The sequence below is a fragment of the Schistocerca nitens genome, chromosome 1 (assembly GCF_023898315.1).
Source record: "Schistocerca nitens isolate TAMUIC-IGC-003100 chromosome 1, iqSchNite1.1, whole genome shotgun sequence".
Taxonomy (NCBI): domain Eukaryota; kingdom Metazoa; phylum Arthropoda; class Insecta; order Orthoptera; family Acrididae; genus Schistocerca; species Schistocerca nitens.
In genome coordinates this window covers 3,934,580-3,942,141 of record NC_064614.1, presented here as the reverse complement: position 1 = coordinate 3,942,141, position 7,562 = coordinate 3,934,580, and positions in this window count along the sequence as shown.

The window sequence follows — 7,562 nt, the reverse complement described above, 5'->3', positions numbered from 1 at the left end:
TGGAAGCATATGAGACTCAACTTTATCATCGATGTGAATAGAAGCTGAAGCAATGAATTAAAATTTATGCCACAGCTGGGACTTTTGTTTCCTCATTTTGTTCGATGCAGATGTCCCGTGACACCCGTTCAAGTTCAGCGTTGAGCCGTTGACTCAGTTTTTTTATTACAGAGGGCAGCTAACCCTCTGACCGAACACGCTGAGCTACCGTGCCTGCTAATGTGACTTGAATTCTGGTGTCGAATTTACAAGGCAGATGTGCTACCCCCTACACCACTGCAACATTGTGGCTACCACCCCTTCTAAGCGTATTGTCATATCGCTGGCTTAGTTGTGGAGTATCTTTGCGGGCAGCCGCGTCTGCAGAGTCGAGCACGGGACACGGAACTGTAATGTTATGTTGTGTAGTGTGTAGCTCTGCATGTCAGAGGCGTTGGTAGTATGCGAGTAGAAGTGTTGCTACAAGCGCTATTACAGTAAAGTGATGATATATGGAAATGGTTCAGAGGAAAGTGCGTCAAGCAGTAATTGAAAATGAGCAGTGGTGCTGACAACGTATTTGTGTTTCCTCTGGTTCCGTGTCGCACAATATCGATCATCCGCGCCGTGTTCGGTCTCCCGGAATGAACTGATGTCAATCAGTAGAAATTAGTTACCACACAAGAGAGCAGTCAAGTGCGAGTCTCTTGTAGCGAGCGTGAGGACGTGCGTTCGATCATCGCGTTCCGCATTTATCAACAATCAGCCGCGCCGCGACGGTTACGCGCAGAACTGAGAACTGAAAAATTAACTTTACGAACAGTGTTATATCATTACTAGTGACAAGGAGGACTATTACCAGGTATCTGTATGTGTGACGAGCGTAAGAGCTTTCGTTCGATCATTCGGCTTCCGCACTATCAACAATCACCCACGTCGTGTCGGTTACGCGTACGCTCAACTAAGTGATATTGTGGACAGATAATCATCAAGATCGTTAATTGGGATAAACATTTACCACTTAGAATGTAAACAGTGCAACCTGTGATTCCTTGCGTCTCAGAATATAGATGTTCATACCAGACGTAGTACAGTGTTGTGCTTAACGTTGAGTGGCTCCCCTAAACCCGCTCGCATATTTATCACACATAATTTCAGGCAAGCCAGCAGCAGTGTGGAGCAGGACAATACGACCGCCGCGGGATTACCAGGTAGGTGGTGTGGACAGGGCGCACGGTCACGAAACAACAACCAGTTGAAAGTGCCCCACCCATTAACACTCCCGGGCGTGTTACACCCTGCACAGACTACCATAGTTCATTGCCCTTATATGTCTCGAGGAAAATGTAGTTCCATCAGAGCAATACATCACCTACGCCGAACGTACAGGCAGAAGTTCTCAATAACACACACAGTTGGCGTGCTTTTCTAATGTCCGAGAGCCTCGGCAACGGTCACGATTTAAAATGGGGGAAATGGGCTGAAGTGTGAATTGAAATTTGTGTTAGGGAGGGCATTGGACAATGCGTGCAGGGGCGGTAGGCGCAATGCGACAGTGGTGTAGTGGTTAGTACGTCTACCTAGTAAGCAGGAAGTCCGGGCTGTGGTACGAATTTTAATTCGTTTCTCCAGCTTCTGTCCTACGATATTTCATTTATCCTGCTCATAAAAAAGTATCACTTCTCCGAAATCCAGTATTTATCTCCCTCTGCGACGGATAAGTTTGAAATTTGGCTCTTAGGTGGCTACCACCGTCCTCTCAGACGGTGCCCTGTGACGTCAGCCTAGGGCTCGCCGACGCCTCAGAGAGCGCGGTGTCGACACACGCGAGAAAAGGCCACAGCGCAAAAGTTCACGTCAGCTGACGCCGCACTGGCACCAAATCTCAACACATTTCCATGCAGCGACAGTGTGGTCGTGCCGCGCGATGGCGAGGTTGCCGCACCCACTCTTACCAGCCCTCTGAGGCCACTGCTAGAGTAGGTCAGGCCATGCAACGCGTGTCTAGGGCATGCCTGCCCCCAGGAGCTAGAGCAGCAGCCAGCCACCACTCAGCCGGACGACTGGCCGAAGTCTCTGACGGGTGGCCGTCGGAGGTGCTTGGGTGGTACTGAGGTACTGCCGAACTGGAGGGTCTTAAATCGACCCTTCGTCGTTTTATTTAGCACATCGCGACGCTTGCAACAGGAAGATGTCCATACATGCGATAAAAATGTCAGAGATCTGAATTTCATGTGGCGTGTAAATTGGGTTACTGATAAAACGTTGGCACCAAAATTCACCATACTTTTCAGTTTGTGAGCAACGTCACCGTGAACGTGTAACACGATGGGAAAGTCGCCACGCCCCCTCTTACGCACAATTAATTCCTTCTTTTCACATCTACATGACGGAGACTGGAACCGAGACTCCCAGCATTTCTTATGGTGACCGGCAAAACATTTCAGACATACCGCCGCTCAGAAGTGACACGAGAAGTCATGAGGAGGGGGTATGAAACACTTGGGACGTAGATTCCCACACATTTCGCCGTCGAAAACGACAGTTGGCACTTCGTTGAGTAACACGAAGTTCTTGACAACGTTCGACATTCCGGACACCCCATCACGATTCAACCCAACTCGGACAACGTCGGACTGCAGCCCATTTGGAGTGTAGTGCGACCGTAATTTTTCGTTTAGATCTACATCCACACGGCTATCTGCAAATCACATTTAAGTGCATGATAGCGGGTTCATCGAACCTCCTTTACAATAATTCTCTATTATTCCACTCTTGAACAGCGCGCGGAAAGAACGAACACCTGTATCTTCCGTGCAAGCTCTGTTTACCCTTACTTTATTATGATGATCGTTTCTATCTATGTAGGTCGGTATCATCAAAATATTTTCGTATTCGGAACAGAAACTTAGTGATTCAAATTTCGTGAGAACAACCCACCGCAACGCCTTTGTTTTAGTGATTTCCACCCCAAATCCTGGCTCAAATGGCTCTGAGCACTATGGGACTTAACATCTGAGGTCATCAGTCCCCTAGAACTTAGAACTACTTAAACCTAACTAACCTAAGGACATCACACACATCCATGCCCGAGGCAGAATTCGAACCTGCGACCGTAGCGGTCGCGCGGTTCCAGACTGAAGCGCCTAGAACCTCTCGGTCACATAGGCCGCCCCGAATCCTGTATCATGTCCCTTACGCTCTGCCCCCTATTTCTCAATAATACAAAACGTGCTGTCCTTCTTTGAACTTTCTCGATGTACTCCGTTTATCCTATCTGATAAGGATTCCATAGCGCACAGCAGTACTCCAAAACAGGACGGACAAGCGTAGTGTAGGCAGTCTCTTTAGTAGGTCTGTTGCACCTTCTACGTGCTAACCAATAAAAGCACTCTGTTTCGCTTTCCCCACAATATTTTCAGTTGTTCGTTTTTGTAATTCCTAGGCATGTAATTCAATTTACTTTCTTTAGATTTGACTGATTTATCTGTAACTGAAGTTTAACGGATTCCTTTTAGCACTCATGTGGATGACGTCACCTTTTTCATTGTTTAGGGTCAATTGTCAATTTTCGGACAATGTAGGTATCATATCTAAATTGTTTGGCAATTGGTTTTCATCTTCTGATGACTTTAATAGATTATAAAAGACAACACATCTGCAAACAGCCTAAGACAACTGCTCAGATTGTCCCCTAAAACGTTTATATAGGTAAGGAACAGTAGAGGGCCAATAAAACTACCTACGGGAACGCCAGAAATCATTTCTGTTTTAGTCGATGACTTTCCGTGAGTTATTACCAACTGCGATCTCTCTGACAGGAAAAGATGAATCCAGTCGCATAACCGAGACGATATTCCATAAACAAGCAACCCAGAGTTGGCATTTCTGTGGGTTCTGTAAACACAATCCTGTATGACGACCTGAAAATGCGAAAAGTGTCATCCAGGTGGGTGCCACGAATGCTGACGGACGACCACAGGGCTGCCCGTGTGGCATGTTGCCGAGCAATATTGACGCGGAACGACAGCACGAATAGGACTTTCTTTTCGTCGGTTGTGACAATGGATGAGACGTGGATGCCATTTTTCAATCCAGAAACAAAGCGCCAGTCAGCTCAATGGAAGCACACAGATTGACTGCCACCAAAAACATTTCGGGTAACTGCCAGTGCTGAAAAAATGATGGTGTCCATGTCCTGGGACAGCGAAGGCGTAATCCTTACCCATTGCGTTCCAAAGGGCACTACGGTAACAGGTGCATCCTACGAAAATGTTTTGAAGAACAAATTCCTTCCTGCACTGCAACAAAAACGTCCGGGAAGGGCTGCGCGTGTGCTGTTTCACCGAGACAACGCACCCGCACATCGAGCTAACGTTACGCAACAGTTTCTTCGTGATAACAACTTTGAAGTGATTCCTCATGCTCCCTACTCACCTGACCTGGCTCCTAGTGACTTTTGGCTTTTTCCAACAATGAAAGACACTCTCCGTGGCCGCACATTCACCAGCCGTGCTGCTATTGCCTCAGCGATTTTCCAGTGGTCAAAACAGACTCCTAAAGAAGCCTTCGCCGCTGCCATGGAATCATGGCGTCAGCGTTGTGAAAAATGTGTACGTCTGCAGGGCGATTACGTCGAGAAGTAACGCTAGTTTCATCGATTTCGGGTGAGTAGTTAATTAGAAAAAATATCGGAGGCCTTAGAACTTGAATGCACCTCGTAAACAATATGTCTGAGGGTTGAGTAGCATTTTTTAAAACTTTTTTAAAGTGCGTATGGTGCACGCAGATCTGGATTGCATACAACTGGTTTCTACAAAACCAGGCGCGGTTACAACGAAGGGGTGGGGGGATCTGCAAAGCGTTCAAATCATAAATATTAATTTCCACATTTTTAACCTAACTTTCGGAGACTTATGACGAAACCTAAAATCTAGAAAATGATAAGAAATCCTAGAAAATCTCATGTTAGGTTTAATACAGGGTACTTTCCAGTTGCTTGCCTGAAGATCTTCCCACTTGGACTGGCCGGCTGCAGAAAACTAATATCTCCGTCTTGACACACACGCCTAGAGTTTGTCTTGACGCGGCGTTAGGTGGCTGGTTCCGGGACGGGAGGGAGTCTCGAGCGCATGCCCGCCGTGGGCAGCGGACGGAGGGCCGCGCGGCTTGCTGTTCCAGAGAATCACACGAAGGTTGCGGCTGATTGTGGTCTTGGAGGATTGTGCCCCCGTGAGGTTGTCTCTCTGCTTCTTGTTTCCCTTCAACTTGAGCGCCTACATCAGGAGTAAATCACATAAAACTTGCACCGCAAACTTTGCGTAAATGGAAGTGCTATAAATGTGCGTTGACACAGAATCGATTGGTAGTCAGGTGCTCGTATTGTAAGCTGATCAACAGATTGTAACGATCCTTATAAACTTTTTTTTTGCGGAATATACATTTTTCTAAATGAAAAAATGCCTATTAACTTTAACAGGCTAAAAGTAGTTTAAGTTAGAATGGTGTTTGTGGCCGGATTCTAGTACGAGTCGTATTTTGAAAAGTTTCCACACCGACACTTGAACAATACCTGCGGTAGCACACACTTGAAAACAACACTAACTAGTTATGTGGCTTCTGGCCGGTAATCATACAACTGACCATCAGAGCGTGTGTTCAAAATGACCACTGGCAGCGGTGGTACACGCGTCCAGTCTGGTGTGGAACGACTGCTACACACGTGCTAACATTTCACCGGAGAAATCTGAGCAGGCTGCGTATCATGGGATGTAGCTGGCATGTCCTTCTTGATAGTGTCTCTCATATTTCCTTCACAAAAAAGTCGACAGGCGTGAAACTTTGTGAACGGGCCGGCCGCGGTACAGGTCCTCTGCGTCCAATCCAACGATTTCGAGACATTTCCTGAAGACATGCTGTAGTACTTCGTGGACTATGGGTTGGGCCGCTATCACGTTCGTACCAAAACTGCCTTATAATCTGCAGGAGAACATCTTCTAGCATCCGTGCAAGATGACCTGTTACGTTGTGCGATACTTGTGGGCGTTCAGTGGTCCTTCTATGAAAAACGGGCCTATGAGCTGGTGGTTCGCTACGCCGCACCACACGTTTACACTCCATGGACGAGGACGTTCCACCTGACGAAGCCAAAGAGGATTGTCAACAGAGCAGGAGTGCGTGTTTCGAAGGTTTACCTGCCCATGATTGTTAATGCGGCTTCATAACTAAACTTGATACATAATTTATCTGGAGTATCCTGCCTAAATCCCCATGTACAGTAGTTGACACGATTCTCATAATCATTTCCATGCAGTTCTTGACGGAGAGAGATGTGATACGAATGGAACCAACGTCGACGGAGAATTCTTAGTTGTTGTCGCAGTGTGATATACATTGTCAGGTTCTTGGGCGCAAAGGATCTCGACATTCACAGGTGGTTCTGGTTACTGCAGAAAACATGCATTAGAGGTGATCTGAGCCGGCCGGGGTGGCCGAGCGGTTCTAGGCGCTACAGTCTGGAACCGCGCGACAGCTACGGTCGCAGGTTCGAATCCTGCCTCGGGCATGGATGTGTGTGATGTCCTTAGGTTAGTTAGGTTTAAGTAGTTCTAAGTTCTAGGGGACTGATGACCTTAGAAGTTAAGTCCCACAGTGCTCAGAGCCATTTGAACCATTTTTGAGCCAGAGGTGATCTGATGATGGTTCGAATTGAGAAAACGCGGTACTAGTCGGAAGAGGGTGAAGGTGCAGAGAAAACCGTTCATATCGAAGTAAATAAATAAGCCGGAAATATGCTGAAAAGGAAAAAAGGATAAAAAATATCCACCATTTTCTGGCCTAAATGACCGAAATGGATGTATAGTTGACTGAGACTCGTCTTGGGAAGTATGAGGCTTTTCATCAACTTCCGAACCCTACTCACAAAACTTCAAAATTAAAGCGTGCGGAATAAACTGGCAGGTAGCGCAGCACTGCGAGAAGACAGACAGCCGGGCAGCAAGCGCGACCCCAAAAGACTGCTTGGGTTGGGATGGACAGCCTGCCCGATCTGCTGACAACGTGCGGCAGCTAGCACTGGCAGGTAAAAAGCGGGATGTGTACACCACTGCAAGAAAGTCATTTCTGACGGCACCTACCTGACGTGTGTGTGTGTGTGTGTGTGTGTGTGTGAGTGTGTGTGTGTGTGTGTGTGAGTTCATGGGCGGGTGGGGGCTCCTCCTTGCACATTTACGTGTTTGACGCAAAGTACATTTGATGAATACAACAATAGCGATGTGCGAGCACCACAGTCATAGGCCGCTTTTGACGGTGGTGGCAGGCAGTTCCGTAATCCTTGCGCCGTTCCAGACTTGGGTCGAAGTTATTCGCAGAGTTTCCGTGGACAGGAAGAAACAGAAACGGTTGACCGGGGGGGGGGGGGGGGGGGGAGGTGGAGGGTACAGCCAGGCCGCCTCGCTCTGAGGTAATTACAGGGCGGCGCAAATCACTTTGAGGAGCGGAGGGCCAGAAACAATTAGCCCGCTGGCCGGCCGGCCGCCGCCGTCTGCAGTCGACGGTGCGTTATCAGGGCCCGCCTGCAGCCC